General features: G+C 39.7%; 1 long non-coding RNA gene across 2 annotated transcripts in view; it reads left to right on the top strand.

Moving 5' to 3' along the window:
• The first annotated feature begins 2,042 nt into the window (after positions 1 to 2,042).
• LOC137146849 (uncharacterized) overlaps positions 2,043 to 23,655 on the top strand; it is a 40,695-nt gene continuing 19,082 nt past the window's right edge. For both annotated transcript variants that reach the window (XR_010918067.1, XR_010918068.1), the window contains exon 1: positions 2,043 to 2,112. This is a non-coding gene — a long non-coding RNA (uncharacterized lncRNA). The remainder of the gene's footprint in view (positions 2,113 to 23,655) is intronic.

Raw genomic sequence — 23,655 nt, 5'->3', positions numbered from 1 at the left:
TGAAAGACTAGAGCTGCTATCACTAAGGGGTGAGGCCATGAGGAGGTGCTCTGGTGGTGAGTCCCCTGCCTGCCTCCCTTCAATGATTATTAAAATAACTTGTGAAAAGGAGGATTTATGAATTAAGACAACTTGGGATCATCCCATTTGTGCCTTGGAAAATTATTTGCCAGTGGCTCCTTGTGATGATTATAGCTGTGATTCAGCAAAGTTTTAGATTTTAAAAAACATTCCCAGTTCAGCAGCCATCTGTAGACCCCTTTGCAGCGTGGTTTGTCCTTCCTATGCACACAGTGCCCCTCAACATTTGATATTTTATTTTTCAGTTTTCTTCTAATGGACAGTAGAAAAAAATGCCGATCCCTTAAGCTTTAAGGCTTAAAGCAAAAGTTTTAGAAAGTTATAAGCAGCAAAAAACAGGTTAAAATGGAAATAGTTATGCAGTCGTCTCCAGAGCAGCTACTCTTGCAATAATGCAAACCAGCTAAATGTTGTACAGCATTAGCAACACTATTATACACATTTTATCCCATTTCCTGCTGTATTGGTATCAGCTTGTCTCTGCCCGGAAGGCAGATCAGAAGCTGATGTTAGTGTTTTTTCCATATACTATTATGCAGACGATAATCTCTGATTGATGAGGTCATGCCCTGCTACCTACAAAGAAACACATGTCCCCCTCTTAGAGTTAAACCTAAGGCTGCACTTGGCAATCAGTCAGCAATTACTGGTAATAACTAGCAGGATTTTGTTATGCTTAATTTTTTCTTTCTTTTTTTTTTGGTAAACCTCCTAAGGATTTCTGCTTATGCTTTCAATCTATGAACTTTTTCATGTTTCAGCTTATGCTATATTTTAATAGTTGTGATAAAGAGACTATTTTCTCCTTTACCATGCACCTCCTACTGATATTGTCATTTTTGTTCAAGCTTATGCAGTCCACGTTTCATTTAAACCACCCCCTCCTCCAAATCTAGTCATTCTTTCATTCTTATAAGATAGTAAAAGGCAATATTGCTTTGATGAAATTTGGCAGGTAAGAGGATCTAGCTGAATCATCTCAAACCCCTGGAGTTTTGGGCTTCTAGCTATTATAGCTGATCAGCTATGAGTATTCAAAAATTGGTCCTTTGTTTGCACTAAATCTCTGAGCCATCTGTAGCATGCAGAAGCCACAGCTCTCTATAGTTCAAAATGAATATTTAAAAGTTCAGTCTAAGTTTTTATTTGTAGCTTTTTAAAATCTTTTTATCCCATCTGTTTTGTCTGAGTGGTTATGTTAGACATTACTACAGTCAGCTCAGAGTCTAGAGTTTGACACACATCCGATTTTTCCTTTTTTTTTTAAACATAGTTTACACAAAAATAATCAGGAGCTAGACAGATGCCTGTATTGACCATTATTAATAGCCAGTTTTATTTTTTTTAGATTGATATTCTACTAATAGAATTAGTTGGACAGTGAGTAGCTGCAGACAACTGGATCCCCTCCTTTCAGTCCTATGCTATGTTCCTGGAGTCCTAGCACAGACATAATTTCCAGGATTGGGAGAAAGAAGTACTAAGGACTTGTCTACTCTGGGGCCGCCAGGAAAATTAATCCAAATTAACTAAAGGTATGAATTTGAAGTGGATTAGTTAAACCACATTAAATCCCTGTATGGACACTGTTGAGAATTAAAGTGAACTGAATTCAGTTCAGTTTAAACCCAATTCAGGCCACTTTAGTTCTGAATGAGGGTGTTCACACAAAGGTTTAATGAGATTTAACTGATCCAGCTCAAATTCACTTTTAATTAACTTGGATTAACTTTCCTGGATGCCCTTTTGTAGACAAGCCCTAAGTGTTATTAGTTCAGTGTGGCTGAGACAGAGAGAGAGGGAGGGGAACTGTCATAGGGTTGCTGGCCCCAGTAATTGAAGTAGATTCAGCATCCCTGGGTGACAGCAAGTGCTCTCATTTGGCCAGTTAAGGGGGTAGGGCAACACCTGAGACCTATAAAGTATCAGAAAGAAACTGTGAATCAGGATTGCCTAGGACGGTCTGGAGAGACCCACTGAGTGCGATTGTTCCTGGGAGTCAATGCAGACTGGTTCAGTGAGAAGGGACAGGTGAGTTTAGGGAAGTCCCAAAAGAAAGCAGAAGGTGGTTCCTCGGAGAAGAGTGAAGGCCGGTGAGCAACAAGGGAGGTTTGTTGGTTGGCATAAAGAAACAGAACTGGAGAGGGCTCAAGACAAAAGGAGGGAATTACCTGTTAGTTCTAAACTGGAGCCAAGGTAAGCAGTGGAGAAGTTTATGTGCTGACATCTCTTGGGCCAGAGGAGCAGTAAGTGGGCCAGGGGGAGTGAGGGATCCTCTCAACAGAGATGCTGCGCTCCAGTTGGAAAGGCTGGGGTGGATGTCCTGGTACGAGGACAGGTAAGGAGTGAGAGTGCCCAAGCATCAGTGTATGATCTGGGGGACATCATGGGATGAGATGTCTTGAGCTTTAATGACTGCTTGCACTGGGGTGAGACGTGAACTATGTTTGGGGCTTTTGGTCGGGACTCGGTGAACTCTACTGTTTGGTAATCAGTTGGCCCCAAGGAAGCAAATTATTTAAGCAAGAGAGCCTGAGGTGGATTCATTGGAGACTCTGAAAGGGGAAACTGAGAGAGGCCCTGCTTGTTATGCTGCAGCCTGTGTCAGGGCAGCACTCCACATGAGGCTATCCTGTGACAGGAATCTTCACAACACCAAATCTGGCTTGAGTCTCCACTGCAAACTTGTTACTGTAGGTAAAATCAATGGACAAAACTACCCAACTTTACGAGCAGCTACATGTGTATGGGTGCAGCTTAAATACTATTTAAGAAGCAGCCTACTGACTCGGGCTTTGCATCTCTGTTCTTGCATTCTTTAGTTTGTGTCATGGCCCTACAGAGCTGCAAACTGATTCCTCCATCCTTCTCCAGTCCTGGGCAGGATGTAGCCTTCTGGTAAGGATGGGAATGGGGTGAAGTGCAGCACCAGAATAAACAAAATGACAAAAATCATCGAGAAGGCAAAACTAAAGTACAGAGGGGGGGAAAAAGCAAGTATGCTAGGAGGTGGCACAGGGAGCTGGATGACACTCACATGCCAGTTTATCACAAAGGGGCCCAAGAGAGAAGAGTGGGGTGGCTTGATTTTTATATAGTGTGTGTAGAAAATAGAAAAAATGAATAGGCAACAGCAAGTTTATTCAAAGCACCCACTCATAAAATAGTAATTCAGTCTTGAGTTTATTGTATATACTATCATCGCCAGCTTGAGTCGGATTCAAAATTTAATTAAAAAAGCACCTCAGAGCAAGCTAGTTGCTTTCCTCTCTGGGTTTGACGGTCCAGTTAAAGGCATCTATTGTGATAAGTGCTTGTAAGAACAGGAGCTTCGTACTCCTCTTCATGATAGCTGGATGCTCCTCCTTTATTAAAGCATTCCTCCATTCTGGTAAATCATTCCTCCTCTGCTTTCATTGTGTGTCCTGTCTTTGGTTGTGGTGGAATGTTTATTGGATTCCTGATGTGTAAATGAATCACTAACCGTAATGGACGTATTCTCCTGAATAAGTTATTACCCAACCTCCCTTCCCCCCCCCAAAGAAATCCTTGCCTGGAAAAATGACCTAAATAATCTCTTCTGTGGTAACTATTTATAAGATGTCCATTTAAAAAATGTTGTTTTCTTCATAGCCTTGAGTGCACAGTCTGAAATTTCAGCAAGATATACCATGTGGGGGTTGGGGAAACTCTCTGTCCCAACAGGGTATTAAAATGTCACACACAAATTGTAAATTTACCAAGTAAGATGCCTCCTGATAGCCAATATTTTTGTCTGAGCTTAAATTGATGAGGACCGAGATACTGGTTATAAAACGTGATGGCAATACTGTAGGCATGTAAAGCCAACCATTTCATTTCTCTTCCCCATGCTCCAAACTAAATACAAAGTCTTCTTGGCTGATCAGAAGTACATTCCTTAGTCACTACTGAAATCATTGGTAGTAACTGGAGTATTGGAGCCTATAAATCCGGCAGACTGTATTCTTAACAGCATATTTTCTACATTTGTAGTATGACTAAAATGAGAGGAGCAAGGAGAAAACTGTTCCAGGTTATCATGCCGGAATTCTTCAGTAGAGTAAAATATATGTTTTTGTTTTATATTATATGTATCTATTGTATTTAATAATAAATTAAAATATTCTTACTGCTTGGATCTCATACTGTAGCTTCTAGGAGCTTGTACAGCAGTAAATGAGATTAAGCTGTAACACAAGTACCCAAAGCCTGTATGTTATGTAGCTTGACATGATTAGGCCTAAGGCCTTGGTGGTAGGCTTGCATAATGAAATGACCTATGAGTGACCTTAATCACCAGATTAAGCACATTGATAAACAAGCTGATTTGTGAGACACTGCAGAGCATGGGTTTGCAGAATTTTCAGGTATTTGGGGGGCTGTTGCTATGGCATAGGCGCTAAGCATTGACCACAATAGTGGTGGCACGGTAACCAATTGACTTATGTGCTGAATGATTGATACAAATGTTGAGTTAATGTAACCTATAGTAATTGAGGGGGGGACAACCCTAACAGTTAGTAAGGCTCAGAAGCTTAGATAAGGCAAGAAGGTTGGAGTAAACATGAATACGTATATATCCTAAGGGGCATTTCGCATATCCCTGAATAAAAGGGCTTCCCTACAGTTCAGACCTGTAGGGAACGTCAGAATGAAGAACATGTACTGAGGTCTGTGGCTCCGTCCCATCTCACTTACTCCAGGTTCCCCACCATGGAGTAAGTAATGCCATTGCTGGACATTGTGTATTGTCATGCTCTCCTTTGTTCTGTAGCAGCAGGTATACTTTTGCTTATTGTGATAATACATTTAGTGTGTTTTGAAGCCTGTATCACCTCTCTGTATCCCATGGGTTTGATTCAAGTAATAATTTTGATACTATAGCCAGTCTGCAACTGAAACTCCTCAGACTACCACATGTTCAATTCTAATCAATATAGATTAGGCTACAAGACTCAAACTGAGGCAGAAAGCTCTTGTATATAGATACTACCTTTCTAACTTTCTGGAAGGATGCTTGCTGATAGGTGCTACTTGGACAATTTACTGCTTCCTAAGTAGGGGGATGTGTGTTCATTTCTTTTCATGCTAGCTCTTCATAATGTGGGCTGGTTGCTTCAGCAATCTTCAGTCTCTTATATGAAATTCTACAATCTCCACTCTCCTTTTCACTAATCTACTATGTGTTTCTATAATATTATTCCATCTGCTCTTTAATGATGAAGCTATTATTTTTGCTGAATTGAAATAAACCAGGGCTGGATTAGTAATTGTTGCTGGTAGTAATACCTCAGTCAGGATCAGAGGCAGAGTTCTGGAACTCTATAGGAATCATTGCTGAATGAGCATTCACAATATATAGAAGTAGGCAAAGAGGTCTGTTTGAGTGGAGTATTTCACATCTTACTGGGAGACATGAGTCCAGCAGCAGCAGATATACCTAACATACTGACATACCTAATGTAGAGAAAAGGTAAACCAGATTTTTCTAGAAAACAATTAGTTTCTCCAGAAAATTATTTTCTAAATTATTTCCATAACTTTTCCATAGTTATTCTTTCCAAAAATCTCTCTTGAAAATCAGAACTGGATTTCATCTACAGCCTTTGACGCTTCTTTCTCTTAAGTTTATTAGATCCAGGCAACGTAAAGCAGATCTGCCAAAATAATCATATATAGGCACTTATTAATTGCAACTTCTTCCGACCTGTCAGCTAACCCCATTCTAAATGAGAGTGCCAACTTCCTGCTAATGTTTCATAACCTTATTTTAATTCTGAAGTCTGATCTAAAGCCAAGAGGAGTATTATCAGTGACTTCAATGATTTCTGGATCAAGCCCAGAGGGCTTAGCTCAGTCAATGCCTTACGCAGAATTTACCTAGTCAAAACACCAATTGAAGGAAATAGAGAATTTTGCCTGAGTAAGGCCTTCAGATTTATGCCCACATAATGTAAAATAAAAATGTAGCAAACATGTTAAGACTATTTTCTCTTAAAATGCAGAAGTTTATCTTCCCAGAGGCAGAGCTCATGTGCCAGCATTGATCTATGATGTGCATCACATCATCAGCAGAGATCATTCTCTGAATGATTGGTATGAGCAAAAAATAACAGCAAATAAGTTAGAAATATCTAACTGGATGCCTTATACCTCATGTAGAATTTCCACATCCTGTTTTTAACAGCTCATTTCATCTTCATCCTCTCTCCTTGATGCCCAGGTTTGTCTCCACTAGAACTTTTTACCTTGAATGGCATGCCAGTTAACTTGGGGTAACTAACACCTTTGTAAAGGCTAATATGAATACACCCCCAAATGTTTGTTCCAGATTACATTGGGTGTAAAATACAGGGAAAAAAAGGTAGTGGTTTTTTTAAAACCATGGGTTGGCTAACACATGGTTGGTGAGGCTTTATCTATACTGTACTGATAATGTGGATGATGGGCACTCAGGCCTGGGTTAGCCTAGTCCAAAGAAGAGCATCCCCGCTGCAAAACCCTACCTGTGTTGTGTGTTCACTGTGCTCCTCTGTGTGTGTTTGAGGGCATGTCCCATGGTTCTCAGTGCTTAGATTCTCTGAATTAGTTGTGTCAATTGTAGGAGAACTTCTGTCCTTGGGGAGAATTTTGGGAAGGGTGCTGCAGAACGGTTCACACTCGAGTGATTTTTAGTTTGCATCCTCATTACAAAGTGGGTAGGTTCCAGATTGAGTTAAAGTGGAGCCCATGCCCCCAGGTGAATCAACTAGCGTGGTCTTAAAGTGCCTCCAAACCCAGGTCAGAGGGGTGTGTGTATGTGGATGGTTAGTGGAGTTAAGGCTTAAACCTGGATAAAAGCCTGGATTAACTGTGTGGTGTAGACATACCATAACAGGAGGTTAAACTACAACTGTCTTGTCTACGCTAGTATTTTAACAGTTATCACCTGCTAGCTAACATGGTTAAATACCTTTTCTCATAGTGAAGACAAGTTGTAGTTTACCCAAAAAATCCCATGTAGACAATCCTGTGTGTTCATTAGGAGAAAGCTAATTCATTACACAGCTTTCCGCCCCCCCTCCCCCAATGAAAACAAGACTTGTGTCCTCACCAACTCTCAGCTTTGCACTTTTTACGTTAGTCCCTGTGTATTTCTCATGCACTAAATGCTAAGCATTCTGTCTTTCAACTCCCTTCTTCAAATCTACTTTTAGTGCTATATGAAAAATAAACAATAAATACAAGCAGTCATTCTATTTATTAGGGGCAATAAGCACCTACCACTTGGGACCAAATTCTGCCCTTGCAAGCACCACAGGTTCAGTTGAGCTCAGTGAGAATCTATGTTCATAATTAGCTTCAAAGGGTTTTTGTTTTTTGTTTAAATTATGGATCACCTTTCAGATGGGGAGCACCCAAATCAATCACATTTTAGGAATCTCTATTTTTTTTTTGTCATCAGTAACTATACACTGAACAATGAGAAGATAAATAAAACAATATAACATGTATCTTTAGTGTTTTCTATAAGGGTTACACCTTGTTAGTCTTTTGCATGGATATGTGGAGTAAATTTTTAATTTAAATTTGTAAAATATAAGATAGAAAATATTTAGGGAATGATGAATAAGTGATAATTCAACCTTTAGTTTTCTTTCCTTTGGGTAATTAGGGAAGCAAATGAAAAAGAATAATTTATGGATTAAAAGAGGAATGAAATCTATTTTTCTAGTCAGTGCTTTCTTAAGAAAAAGACTTTCAGAATACTGTTTAATAAGAAATTAGGGCCTGATACAGTTATGCAAACTCTGTCTTTTGTTGCAAAAAAGAGGCAATTTAAGCATGGTTTTGTGACACATTCAGGTGAAATCACATTAATTTCACCATTGCAAAAAATAGTTTTTTCACCTAGAGATTTGTGAGTACAAAATTTCACTAAGTGAGTCCTGGACTTTGCAGCTTTAACTCTGATGAAAATGTAAACACAAAACTGATACAAGTTTCTTTTTCTTTGATGAATTTAAAAGCCTGTAGGTTCTTACTATGCTACCATACTTCTTGAAGACCTCTTCTCCTCTCCCCCCCCACAACTCCCTCTTGAGCAGCAAGGTTTCTTGAAGCATCCCTGTTGTCACCTAGCAGTCCCCAGTGATGCCTTTTTCCTCAATAAATACATATTTTTTAAAACTAGTGCTTTGTAAAACTCCCTTCCTATAACGTATGTGGCTTGTATGTTTCAAATCTTTGTTGAATGAAAAAAAATTGAATCCTTTCACTGTAAATAAAAGGTTGTTTATTTCCTAGACATTATTCATTTTCATCTTCACTATCTGCCTTACAGCATGGCAAAATACTTGGACAAAATCCTCCACCATTGTACATTTGTAAAATGATTGTTGTTTTTCAGCAGTGCAGGATTTGTTTCATGTAGTTCTTCTGTTCAGTGGTGCACTTAGGGACATAAATATAAGTTTGTCTCTAGCCCACGGCTTTCAGAAATGGAACTTTAAAACTAGGTTCCTAAAGTCATATTTAGGCACCTAAAATGGCCTGACTTTCAAAAATGCTGAGCACCTAATGGTTTCCATTTAGGTCAATGCGATCTATGCTACCCATGCTACTGCAGCTATGTTGCTATTTATACTTGAGATAGGTCGAGTAGGTGTATTTGACCGAGGGAATCATACAGCTAATTCATAGTGTAGATGTAGCCACACACGTTCTCCCTCTCTCCCTTTTTTATCTCTTATTCCAGGGACAAGCAAATAATGATGATATTTTACCACAGGTATGTCTTGGGTGGTGTTATACTCCACTTACTTCAGTGCAAATCAGATGAAGTTTGTGAAAATGTTAATACTTGATATCTACATAAACCAAGTGTTTGAAAGTGTATCAATGGCAAAATCATGCCTGAACATACAACTTTAATACATCCGTGAACACTGCCACATAATTTCTGTAGCACAGCCATGATAAATTAAGCCTCCTTGATGTAGAATTACATCACAGAATACATGGAATACTTCATTATAATCATAGTTTTCCTTCAGAATCAGTCAGATGAAACCTTGCAGTATTGACACAGAGGCATGTGCTTGATCCTTTCTGTATGGTATTACATATAAAATAGAATGAATGAGCACTCAAGTCAGAAGTTAGCCAAACCTTGCATGACCATGTAGCAACCAAGAGTGCCAAATTAAAGTATTTAAAAAATGATGAGTTAGGCCCCCAAAGATAATGAAATATTTTAAAATGATGCATTTAGGGTTCTTTTTTATATACCTTCTGGTTTTTGAGCTTTTTTCTGCAGCCATAATTAAAGCTGAGATTCTCATGTAATTATATGATTCCAGGAGCTGGGGTTTTAAGAAAAACACAAAATATGGCAAGACTTGTGACTACATTGTAAGAGTGGGCAACACTGAACAACAGTAGTGAGAAATGGCTTCCTTCACTTCCATCTGCACTGCCTGGATTGGGAGCAGGAGCAGCATTTCAGGGAGCACGCCCAGGAATGAGGATGCAGACATGTGCCTCTCCTGCTTGCTGTATCTTACCGTACTGGGGAGCTTGAGACATAGCTGAGAAGGGGGACTGAAGAGACAATGGCCATTCCCACAGAAGATCAGAGCAATTGCTAGTGATTCTGTAGTCTTGAGTGTTTGCGGGGCTGATGTAAACTCAATCCACTGAAGCATACAGCCTACTTACATGGGCTGCATATTCATGAGGACCCGCCTCATGCAAATTACCTGGTATAACTCCTATTGTCACAATACTAATTCTAAAGATTTTGGTGCATCTTTCGCTGTCAAATGGGACTAAGTTTTTTAGACGCAAACTGCCTATCTTTACAGCAAGCACTGCTGTCACTGGTGGTTGGTAATTAGGGGCAAATGGGACTCAGTCCCCTCTATTTAAATTGCCTTTTATTCCTGTAAACAAACACAAACTCTTGGTGGCACATGCCTTTCTAACCTCCATTCTCTTCATCAGCACACCAGAGAGAACAGCAGGGGGAGGGAGGTTATGGCAGCCAGCCTCTAGCCCTTCAGTGCAGTACCATTAGCTTTAGAGGTGGAAGGGACTGGCAACATCTAGCAGCTTCAGTACAACAGCACTACAGAGCGCAGCTAGGGAACGAAGGATCAGGCAGGGCAGTGGAGGTCAAAAAGCACTTCCCTCCATTCAACATACAGAGTAGGGCTGGAAAGCTGTACATGCTGAAGGCAGTCTTTTTAGTCCCTTACTGGGTTAAACTGTATTTGTTCCAAGTGTGAGGGCATGCATAGCCTCACTATAGGGCTCTCCCTCACCCTAGGGGCAGTACCAGGAACCCCAGATGGGAAAACTGAGGCAGGAAGGGGGAAATCATTGGTGGATTTTATTTGGGAGATCAGAAATGGTTTTGTGTATGTGAAGGGGTGGGGGTCAGAAATATTCTTTCCAGGTGTTGGGTGGGGTATCTGATTGCCTGCCTCAGATCCATCCCTCGTTTTGGGTACATGCTATCACTGGTTACAAGAAGTTTAAAAGTTTCCACAGAAGGGAAATATGAATGACTCTGAGGAAGCATGTATTAAGCCTCAGAGTAGCAAAATCAGTTCTGTATGAGAAGCTGCTTTTTTTAAATGGATTTTTAAGGAGAGCCGCTTAAATTTTTGACAACTTTTTTCCGTGGGAAAATGCCATTTAATCAAAATTAAAATGTTTAGTGGAAGCCTATTGCTTTTGACAAATATGTTGGAAAGGTTTCTCAGATCCATGATGGAATTTCTGGAGATGGGGAAGGGAGAGACCCCTCACCCCAGAATAGCCAGCCTTGTAGTTAGGGCACTCATATGATGTGTGTGTGGGAGACAGGTTCAAGTCCCTGTTTGAAGTCAGACAGCAGGGACTTAAACCTGGGTCTCCCATTCCAAGGTTCTGTTTCATAGATTCCAAGGCTAGAAGGGACCACTGTGACCATCCTGTCTGACTTACTGTCTAACACAGGCCATAGAACTTCCCAAAATAATTCCTAGAACATGTATTTTAGAAACACATCCAATCTTGATATTAAAAGTTCAGCGACTGGAGAATCCACCATGATCATTGGTAAATTGTTCAAATGCTTAATTACTCTTACAGTTAAAAATTTACTTCATTTCCCGTCTGAATTTGTCTACCTTCAACTTCCTTCCATTGGCTCATGTTATACCTTTCTCTGCTCGACTGAATGAAGAACCCATTATTAAATATTTATTCCCAATGTAGGTACTTATAGACTGTAATCAAGTCATCCGTTAAGTCTCTCTTTGTTAAGCTAAATAGATAGACTCAAGCTCAATCACTATAAGGCATGTTTTTTCTAATCCTTTAATTATTCTTGTGGCTCTTCTCTGAACCCACTCCAAATTATCAACATTCTTCTTGAAAAAAAGTTTAGTTCTGGAACAAAACCAAATTGCAAAATTTTTCATGAATCAGAATTGCTGTTTTCCAGCCAGTCTGAATTCTGAACTGCAGCTCATGATTTTATTTACTGAACTTTCTCTTTAGTAAAAACAACCAGAGTCCTGTAGCACCTTAAAGACTAACAAATTTCTGCGGGCATAAGCTTTCATGAGCTGAAACGCACTTCGTCAGATGCATGAAGTGGAAATCACAGATAAGAGGGGTGTGTGTGTGTGTGTGTGTGTGTGTGTGTGTATCTATATATGTATATATATATACATCCAAGGGTAAGAAACATAACAATGGGGAGGGTAGGTGTTAGCAAAGTCCATTCAGTTAGAGTAGATGAGGCCTATTCACAACTATTGATTAGAAGGTGAGAATGTGTGAACAGTGACAATTACTTCTTGTAATGAGAGAACCATTCCAAGTCCCTGTTCAGACCCAGTTTGATTGTGTCAAGTTTGCATGAGAGTTCCAGCTCTGCAGTTTCTCGCTGAAGTCTGTTTCTGAAGTTTTTTTTTGTAGAAGTATGGCAACTTTCAAGTCAGCTACAGAGTGTCCTGGGAGATTGAAGTGCTCTCCTACTGGTTTTATGGATGTTACCATTTTTTATGTCTGATTTGTGTCCATTTATTCTTTTGTGTAGTGACAGTCCAGTTTGGCCAATGTACATGGCAGAGGGGCATTGCTGGCACATGATGGCATATATTACATTAGTAGATGTGCAGGTGAATGAGCTCCTGATGGTGTGGCTGATGTGGTTAGGATCTGTGATGGTGTCACTAGAGTCAATGTGCAGACAGAGTTGGCAATGGGGTTTGTTGCAAGGATAGGTTCTTGGGTTAGTGTTCTTGTTGTATGGTGTATGGTTGCTGGTGAGTATTTGCTTCAGGTTGGGGTACTATCTGTAAGCAAGGATAGGCCTGCCTTCCATGACTTGAGCGAGTGAGGAATCATCTTCTAGAATAGGTTGTAGATCCTTAATGATGTGTTGGAGAGATTTTAGCTGGGGGTTGTAGGTGATGGCCAGTGGTGTTCTGTTGTTTTCTTTGTTGGGTCTGTCCTGTAGTAGGTGACTTCTGGGTACCCATCCGGCTCTGTCAATTTGTTTCTTCATCTCTCCTGGTGGGTATTGTAATTTTAAGAATGTTTTATGGACCTCCTGTAGGTGTTTGCCTCTGTCTGAGGGATCAGAGCAAATCCGGTTGTATCTTAGGGCTTGGCTGTAGACAATGGATCGTGTAATGTGTCTGGGGTGGAAGCTGGAGGTATGAAGGTATGTGTTGCGGTCAGTTGGTTTTCAGTATAGGTGGTATTAATGTGACCATCCCTTATTTGTATTTTAATGTCCAGGAAGTGGATTTCTTGTGTGGACTGGTCCAGGCTGAGGTTGATGGTGGGGTGGAAATTATTGAAATCCCGATGGAATTCTTCGAGGGACTCTTTCCCGTGGGTCCAGATGATGAAAATGTCATCAATGTAGCATAGGTAAAGAAGAGGTGCTTGAGGACAAGTTTCAAGGAAGTGATGTTCTAGGTCAGCCATAAAAATGTTGGCATACTGTGGGGCCATGCAGGTGCCCATAACTGTGCCACTGACTTGAAGGTATAGATTGTCTCCAAATCTGAAGTAATTGTGGGTCAGGACAAAGTCACAAAATTCACTACCAGGTGTTCCATATCATCATCAGGGAAAATGTTCTTGATGACTTGTAGACCATCTTTGTGGGGAATGTTGGTGTACAGAGCTTCTACATCCATAGTGGCTAGGATGGTGTTTTCTGGGAGATCACCAATGGATTATAGTTTTCTTAGGAAGTCAGTGGTATCACAAAAATAGCTAGGAATGCTGGTGGCATAGGGCCTGAGGAGAGAGTCCACCTAGCCTGACAATCCTGCTGTGAGAGTACCAATGCCTGAGATGATGGGGCGTCCAGGATTCTTGGGTTTGTGGATCTTGGGTAGTAGATAGAATAACCCTGGTCGGGGCTCAGGAGGTGTGTCCATGTAGATTTGTTCCTGTGTTTCTTTAGGGAGTTTCTTAAGTAGATGTTGTAGTTTCTTTTGGTATTCCTCAGTGGGATCGGATGGTAGTGGCTTGTAGTGTTGGAGAGCTGTCTGGCAGCCTCCTGTTCGTAATCCGAACTATTCATGATGACTACAGCACCTCCTTTGTCAGACTCTTTGATTATAATGTCAGAGTTGTTATTGAGGCTGTGGATGGCGTTGCGTTCCGCATGGCTGAGGTTATGGGGCATGTGATGTTGCTTGTCTACAATCTCAGCTTTTGCACATCAGCGGAAACACTCTATGTAAAAGTCTAGTCTGTTGTTTCGATCATCTGGAGGAGTCCATGCAGAATTCTTCTTCTTGTAGCGTTGATAGGAAGGTATCTGTGGGTTAGTGTGGTGTTCAGTGGTGTAGTGGAAATATTCCTTGAGTTGGAGATGGTGGAGAGTATGATTCCAGGTCACCGCAGAACTGTATCATGTGGGTGGGAGTGGTGGGACAGAAAGAGAGTCCCTGACACAAGACAGACTCTTCTGCTGGGTTAAATGTATAGCTGGATAGATTTACACTTGCCCCCCCCCGCCCATTGTTATGTTTCTTATCCTTGAATGTATATATATACCTCTTACTTGTGATTTCCACTTCATGCATCTGACGAAGTGGGTTGCAGCCCACAAAACCTTATGCCCGCAGAAATTTGTTAGTCTTTAAGGTGCTACAGGACTCTCATTGTTTTTGCTGTATACAGACTAACACGGCTACCTGTCTGGAACTTTTCTCTTTAGTGGTGTTTACAATAGCTAGATCACCATAGCCACAGTTCAAATGAAGTTCAGCTTCTCTTTGGAAGAGAATAAATGGCAGAGAATTCTGGGATCGATTTTATTTGTTTGTCATATTCACTGATTGATCATGAAAATAACTGGTTTAAGGTGTTGTGATTTACACAGAGAGGTTTATGAAACCCCAGATGACAAGCACATTCAAATATTTAGTTGTTTTTATAAATATGAAGAGATTTTTAGTCTACATAATTACTGAACTTCTTGGATTTCACAGGGCTGTATGTGTGTACTTTCTAAACGTTTAGAATGGCAAATGTCATTAAAACATTTGCCAACATGTCCACTGTGTCTTTTTAGTAGACCTTCAACATTATTCATTCAAATCTCCCTGCATTTGCATGCATCACCTCGACTACATGGCTTTAATGCTGTTGTCTGTTTTGTTCTGCTGTCAAGAATTCAGCTATCGTGTCTTCACTGAAGTATTTCTATATTACAGCTCTGAGGTCAGGTCTGCTTTATACGCTCAAGAATGAGCTCTAGGACTTGGGGAAAAAAATCTATTCTACATTAGCTAATTTTTCGCGTCTGTGGCACCTTGGTGAAGAGTAGTCAACACAGTTTAACAATACATTGTGCAACAATAAATATTTTATTGGGTATATGATCTGCACAATTCACAAGTTTGATTTTTCTGTGGGAGTCTGAATTTGTAATATTTGGTGAATGCACACTTTTAATATACTGTTCTAAAATCACTATGATACAAATGACCTGCTCTTTAATAAAAGCTGTAGACATTATCTTCATTTTATCCTACACTCAAACTCTAATAAAACTATTTTATTGGGGTTGGGGGAGAGGTGATTGAAGCAAGAAATATCACTGAGATTTCATTAGTAAATAGGACATTATCCTGGGAACAATGGATAATTCACATTTGTAAATTATAGCATATTCTTTTCACACACAAGGTAACTTTAAGAAGGTTTTTAATCTCTCTGGGTTTGTACATGTTTTTGTATGTATGTATTTAATGTATGTGTTTTGAATTGGACTGTATTTTACATTTTACTCTGTTAGAATTAATTATGTCATTTACTTGGTATCCAAGTTTGCAGTTACTGTACTTCCTAGAAGGAGTAATAAAAAAAGAAAATTTGTTTACTTTCACTCCACAATTTTTTTAACCTAGTTTGCATTCATGGCTTGATATATAGGGAATGAGGGCTGGAAATTTGTTTCATGCTTCAATATAGCAATAGTTCAGGTTTTTACTGTTGAACACTCATGGAGGCTATATGTGATCCAGGAGACAAATGTTTCCTTCCTCATGCTAGAGATCTATCACAGGATGTCTAGGATGTGAAGGAAGCTGGAGGAGAGAAAAAGGGATCAGAAGCACTACTAGCTGCTATGGGTTGCAGGCCCCCTCAGACTCTAGGACACTAGCCTGAGCTGGGATTTAGACCTTTTTCTGACTATAAGTTTGGTCACTCTGACTCAAGGCTCTGAGGTATGGGCCTTATGAACTGTATTAAGTGGTTCCTTCCCCGTCCTGTCACCTAGGGGAGGGAGAGAAAGAGAGCCAGCAGTCAGCCTGCCTTTTAGAACAATAAGAGAAATAGAAACTCTGACTGCCAGTGTCAATTTAGAGGCAACCTTAAAGGCAATGTTGTCTTTTTGGTAGTGTTATTTTTGTTTGGTTTGGCCTCCACCACTTCTCAGTTCCTATATAGCTGCAAAATTCCCAGCTGTTCAGAACAATTAGCTGTTTACCCGAGTAGACATGACCATATTTGCTGTTGACAAAATAGCTTTCCTGGCTCCTGTAATGAAGAACTTTAATTTCACTCCTTTAAATGTCATCCTCCTTCCTAGTGCCTGTCTTTTGCATCTCTTCCTTTCTCAAAAACACTAGATCAAGTAACTTCACTGAAAATAAACAGTTCTTGATGTTTCATTAACTTCCTCTTCCATTTTTGTGTGCTTAGTGACTAGAACATCCTTAAAACTACTTTAAAGACAATGCCTTTCCTGCCGTGTAGGCTTTCTCTTGATAGTTAGAATTAAAGACATTTTCTCCCATGAATCCCTCTGCCATTTATTCCCCTCTTCCTCCTTTCTTTTTGGCTTTTTCTCCTCTTCTCCATTCTTTTTTTCCCTGTTCTTCCCTCCTAGTGAAGGAAATATAGTATGACTGTACTGAGCTGCCCCTCGCTTATCAGTAAACTCACCTTTCGGAAAGATCCACCTTTTCTCAGTGTTTGAAGTTGGTAAGAGTTAGCCTTGTCATCCTTCATAAGATCCCCCTTATTGACTATACCTCCATGGTTGACTGCTGGATTGTACAGAATGAGTTGTGTTGCAAAGACAAGAAATGCAGTACTGACTCTGTGCTTGAACAATTGGAAAAGAGAATTCAGAATCCCAAAAGACTCTGAGTGATCAATCAATTCTGAATAAGTGAACTTCTTGCCTTGGGATAAGGGCAATAACAAGTTAGATCCTCGGCCATATCTCATGGATAGCCCTGTCACCTAGAAAGTATACAATAAAAAGGTAATTATATCTGATATAAAAGAAAGAAGGTCATTGTCAAATTAGAATAAACACAACATAGCAGTAAACCAACCATCTATAAAACCAACACTCAGACAAGCTTGCCCATAAAGAATGGTTCTCAATTTTATGTAAAATAGATTTTATTTCAAACACCCCTCTTCCAAAGTCACTTAATGAAATGAGTGTTGTGGGTTTGAGTTTTGTAGACTAATGTGGCAACATTACAGTGCACTGTTATGACATAAGGATGCTTAGGGCTCAGCATTAATAGGTGAATTGTGCTGATGATGTTCTTTGCTGAAGGAGTCCATTAGCTGATCACTGTTTGCAGGATACGGTTGGCTTCATGGAGAGGCTATCCGCAGAATAGAAGGAGGCGATCATGTGCTCTAGCCCCATACTCTGCTTTTTAACTATGCACATGTACATCCACAGAGTACGCAGTTTGCATCACAGTTGGAAAAAGGAGGCAGTGCAAACAAACATCATCCCATTATCTTCAGGTTTTGACAACTGTTGCAGTTAAACACCAAATCCATACCAGAGTGAATTTAGGTTCACCTAGACTTTTTATATACAGAAAGTGATTCTCAGGGTCACACTTGCTCACAATAAAATGATCTTGCATACAGTATATTTTTTTCTGTGATAGAAATTTCACTACTGTATCACATAGAATCTGTTTTCTCAAGCAATGGAAGCGCATACATGAATCAAAACAGTAATATGTTTGTTTCTGTTGCTGTCATCATGGTATATTGACATAAACTAACTTTGGACACTGATACAACAAAGCATTTAAACAAGTCCTAATCTTTAAGTATGTGAGGTAATCCCATTGATTTCAGTAGGATTTAAATCCTTTGCTCGATTGAGGTGATGATGTAGAAATACTCGGTTAATCAAAAACAATAGTTCCAGGTCAGTAGATATACGTAATCATTCACTTCTGTTTCTGAATTGAAAAGTCCCAGATTATTATTTTCTCTCACATAGGTGTTCTACTTGTCTGATAAGTATCTTGTTTGTACTTGAGTTTGATAGCTAGCTACTTAAAACCCAGGCCTAGATTTTTAAAGGTATTTAGGTGTTGCGGTGCTCTGTGTTTCAACGCCAAAGTGATTTAGGTCTCTAAATCCCATTTTTCAAAGAGGGGTTTAGGTACTTGAGTCTAAATCCCTTAACTGTCAATGAAATTTAGTCTCCTAAATGCCTACATCTCTTTTGAAAATGAGATTTAGGTTTCCAAATTAGTTAGGCATTGCAAGAATGAGTGAAGCACTGCCTCCATACCATTTAAAACCCTGGACCCCAGTTTTTTATGTAGTGAGATGGAATAGGAGAGGTCAGAATCATCCACAATTCTTTCAAAGAAAAAGGCGGTGTGCCAATGCAGCCAGAAAAACATTCTCTATAACATGCCAGACAGTGACAGCCACTGCTCTGACTTCTGCAATAAATCTCATTGATACACAATTGGTGCAATGGGTTGTAAAATACAGTGCAATTTATGGAATCATAGAATATTAGAGTTGGAGGGGACCTCAGGAGGTCATCTAGTCCAACCCCCTGCTCAAAGCAGGACTAACCTCAGCTATATCATCCCAACTAGGGCTTTGTCAAGCCTCAGCTTAAAAACCTCTAAGGATGGAGATTCCACCACCTCCCTAGGTAACCTATTCCAGTGCTTCACCACCCTCCTAGTAAAAACCTTTTTCCTAATGTCCAACCTAGACCTCCCGCCCTGCAACTTGAGACCGTTGCTCCTTGTTCTGTCATCTGCCACCACCGAGAACAGCCTAGCCCCATCCTCCCTGGAACCCCCTTTCAGGTAGTTAAAGGCCACTATCAAATCCCCCTCACTCTTCTCTTCTGCAGACTAAACAAGCCCAGTTCCCTCAGCCTCTCCTCATAAGTCCTGTGCTCCAGCCCCCTAATCATTTTTGTTGCCCTCCGCTGCACTCTCTCCAACTTGTCCACATCCTTTTTGTAGTGGGGGGCCCAAAACTGGACACAATATTCTAAATGCGGCCTCACCAATGCCGAATAGAGGGGAATAATCACTTCCCGTGACCTGCTGGCAATGCCCCTCCTAATGCAGCCCAATATGCCATTAGCCTTCTTGACAACCAGGGCACACTGCTGACTCATATCCAGCTTTTTATCCACCATTACCCCCAGGTCCCTTTCTGCAGAGCTGCTGCCCAGTTCGTCGGTCCCCAGTCTATAGCTGTGCATGGGATTCTTCCTTCCTAAGTGGAGGACTCTGCACTTATCTTTGTTGAACCTCATTAGATTTCTTTTGGCCCAATCCTCCAGTTTGTTTAGGTCACTCTGTATCCTATCCCTACCTTGCAGGGTATCTACCACTCCCCCCAGCTTAGTGTCATCCGCAAACTTGCTGAGGGTGCAATCTACCCCATCCTCCAGATCATTAATAAAGATGTTGAACAAAACCGGCCCCAGGACCGACCCCTGGGGAACTCCGCTTGTGACCGGTTGCCAGCTAGACATGGAGCCATTGATCACTACTCGTTGAGCCCTATGCCCTAGCCAGTTCTCTATCCATTTTATAGTCCATTCATCCAACCCATACTTCTTTAACTTGCCGATAAGAATACCATGAGAGACCGTATCAAAAGCTATTTTTACAATTTTTTATTTTTTTGTGTTAATGTGGTGACTAGGAACTCTGATGAAGGATCAGGACTCCGGGGACTAGGCTCCATACAGACCAAGGAGCGCACACTCTGTACAACAGAGAAGATGCCATATAGGTGGATGAAACAGACAAACTGAATGGAGTGGCAGGGGAGGAAGAAGTAACAATAAAATGAACAGAGTTAGCAGAAAAGCAGAAGTCACAGATCATTGCTTGGAACTGAATTGGCTAGAGATAATACAGTGACTCTGCATTATCAATGCTACTACATTATCAATGCCTATGCATCAAAGTATTAATTAGAAGAGAGGTAGAGACCAGGCAAAGATGGCCTTTCTAAACAAACACTAATTAAGATAAATTATATTCACAATAAATAGTTTTTTAGGCCTTGACTTTGAAGCAATCAATCAGCTGTTGGTCTTGGTTCTTTAGAATTTTGTTCAGGGGAGAAAGAAGGCTGAACTGTCCATCCTTGTCATTAAAATAAATAGATACAGGTTAATATAACAAATGTTCTATGATCTGGATAACCCGTTTTTAGCAAGTGGCTGGATGATATTGACAACGAGTTGTTCAGCAAAAAGTGTTCTTTGGATGTCCAGAAACATCGTGTAGCATTAGAATTAGTGGTAGAAATGGAGCAGGATGCAAATATTGAGATAGCAGGGAACCTAGGAAGGAATGTGACTATTTATTCCTTTTTCAATTTTTTCCCTTTTTCAGGTTAATTTTCTTTATAAAACTATTAACCCATGGCAATTAACCAGCATGATGAGATTTCAGCCAAATAATAAAACTAAAAAAGGACAGTTGCAAAACACAAGCTTATTCTGGTACAGTAGATTGGTGTGCAGACACAGAATCTAAGGCAGCTCATTAAGATGTAGTGGATGGTCCCTAGATATTATAGTATATTCAGACCAAACATATTTTGCTTCAGTTCTCTTTTTAATTAGGAACTTAAAGATAAATAATTTTTCTCTTTGCTGTGTAATAACAATCAGGGGCAGGCAATGCCCTGAGTGCCTTGCCCTAAATATTATAGCTCTAAATGTTCAAACAAACACTGTTTCCTCTTTCTTTCGATTTGTTAACTTAAGATGAATGACTCTGCTGTCATAGCCTGTCAGTGCCATGCAATGAAAATGAAATCAGTGGCAGTGGCCTATGTGCTCAACCACTCAGTCTATCTAGCCTTAGACATTAGAACAGAAACTTCAATACAAAAATAATTCCTATTCATTAACTTTCTAGAGCCTCTTGTCATTGTGGAATCACTGCAGCAAGTTGAAAATGATGTATGAAAGGAATAATTCTGCCTACCTAGTGCAGAGAGGTTGGGGAAGGAGACCATGCTTAGCAATCATTGCTATGCTGATTCTAGCAATGTTTAGTGCAGTCTCTGAGAGGCAAACTCATCAACACCAGAAGATTCAGGCACAAGAAGAAAACTAATTATTTTTAAGAGTGTGTTTGTTTGTTACTTTGCTCATTTTATCCAGCACGGCTTTCCCTAACCAGAGTTATAGCTTTTACTTGGGCAGCGGACTACATGTATTTGTTTAAAGTTTTGTTATAGTTTAGGGATCTCTTTGATTTTACAGCATAAGAGACCTTGTTTTTCCCCTAATCTCAAAATGGCTGCCTGAAGAGCCAGGAAACCATAGAGCGGTCTTTCCTGTACTATCATTGGAACATACACTGTAGTCCAGGCTAAGTCCATTTAGATGGTGGGTAGGTAGTCAAATATCTAATCACCGATAAATGGCTACCTCCATATTTAGGTGCTGACATGTTTAAGAACCATATACATTGGGGGGTGGGGACTTGTCTACCCTGAGAAGTTAATGCATGGGTAAGCTAGGATGTGAATTTAAAGTGCCCTAGCTATTCTGCACTAGCTACCCATGTGAACACTCTTACTGAGCACTAAGTGTGTCCTCAGGCAGTTTAGTTTAAGGCACTTCGGGCTTGTCTACCCAACCCCATTGTTCAGACTAGGGGTGTGCGAATTGCAGCGTGCCACAGTGCTGTGCTGTAACTCTCCAGTGTGGATGCTGCTAGTGCGAACTAACAGATACGTAGTTCGTATTAATGTAGTCCTGTCTGAAGTTCCTAAGGCATAGTGTTTAGGACATCAGGATCCCATGGAGCTACAGTGTAGCATTGAAACTTCTTCAGCCTCCTCAGACTCCTAGATTATTCAATTTTTTTGTAATGTGCTTTTACTTATGTGATTTTAAGGTCAGGCTTTTGTAATTTATGCACTATTTAACGATTATATTGTTAATACTTATATACAGACTAGTGAGCAGAAGCAGATTGTTTTTCCTTTTAAGTTTGTTTTGAACAAATGTAAGTAGTTTTTTTCATCTCCACCTCTATTTCTATATCATATTTTAATTTACTGTGATGCTCAGTATTTCTTCAGCAAAGGTAACCAACCTCAGAAACAATTACCTTACACTGCTTTACTTACAAACTGCAACTCCTTTATTACATTTAGTATGATATCTAATACGTTTTTGATGTTTTCACACAAATGTACTCAATTGCTGAAGACTAAATTTTCAAAACTATAATGAGATGCTGCTTTTTTGTCCTTTCTTTCTCTGAAAATGTTTAAACACAGCCACAAACCAAACAAGCCCAAACTCCACTATGTTGCAGCCTCCAGCGCTATACCTCCTGTTCAAACAAAACTCTTGTTTTCCTTTTTGATCTTCAGAAATCTACCATCAGAATTTTTCAAACACTGCAATGCATTAAACACTACAGCAGATGGTGCTTTTTGATGATGTCTTTCTACATGAAGCAACATTTTGTAGTGTATGCTGCATTATCAAAAAATCAAACATGTAATTATGCAAATATGTATGCCTTTATAATAATCAAGTTTTATTGTAAATGGTTGATGCACATCAATTTGATCCTGTAGTGCTGCTTTAAGTGCAGTTTAAGTGGCTTTTCAGTGTACCCAGAGGCAACACAAATGCATCTCTGGAATATTAATAAAATCCTGAATCTCTGAGACACCAACTGGTATAGCATTGCTTATCCTGATTGAAACTAAATGCTAATCCTTTCCTTTTATTTAAAAAAAAATCCCCTTTGTTATTTAAAACACTGATATTAGTGTGATATGAAGGGCCATTTTATTTCAAATTGTATTGTAATGTAGTTGTTAAAATAATGCCTAATCATACTATATTCAGTTTCCACAATGTAAATTTGATGAGACATGAATCCAATAATTTTACAGCCATGAATATACTGATGTATTTTAACATGTCCAGTTTTTCTAATTCTGTAATCTTATATAGCAAATATCTGTGTTCAGGTTTCAATCTTGGATGCTGTAGTCTTCTAAGTAGCTGATTCCTGAATGTTCGGTAGAGATGGGTTTGACTATAAAATTTGTGAAGCTTAATATTTCCGAAAAGATTTTTTTTCAATCAGGATTTCAACATCCATAATGAAGCACAAACTTTATTACTGGTCTGATCTGGCTTTTACACGTTGGGTGTCATTACACCAGTGAAGTTAATCATCTCGCTAATGCACATGCACACATTCTGTTGTGGTTAAACTAAGCAGATGGACTGAGGATACTGATAATCCATGATTATAAATTCTGTTTTGCTTTTTTGTTCCTCATGATGTGAAAGGCAGGATACAAAAGGAACAGATTATGTTGCTTGTGAGGGGAAGTAATAGCTCTATAATGTCCCTCTTCTCCTTCCAGTTCCTTTAGGCTGGATGTTTGCTTTGTTTATTGGGTTTGCTATAAATAGAGGCTCTGTTTGCCTGTATCCCTTCTTCATAAAGTAAAGCATGTCTGTACTCCTTTCCTTATGTTCTCCTGGCTTTCCCCAGACCTCTCCAGAGTTAATTTTTTGTATCCTCTGTGCAGCTTGATTTCCCTTTATTTTGAATTTCTTCTTTTGATTTACCTTTCCTTCAGTCTAATTCTCTCACTTCCCTTAACTGATAATTTCACTTCATAGTGCTCACTCCTGTGTTTCTACCCTTTGTCCCCGCCTTGTCTTTTCTCAACACTATTTTTAGCTCACTCTTTTGTGTGTTGCAACCATCTCCACTT

The sequence above is a fragment of the Emydura macquarii genome, unplaced genomic scaffold (assembly GCF_026122565.2).
Source record: "Emydura macquarii macquarii isolate MOO-44397 ecotype Brisbane River unplaced genomic scaffold, CSIRO-AGI_Emac_v2 contig_480, whole genome shotgun sequence".
NCBI classification, from domain to species: Eukaryota; Metazoa; Chordata; order Testudines; family Chelidae; genus Emydura; species Emydura macquarii.
This window is presented reverse-complemented; position numbering and strand designations above follow the sequence as displayed.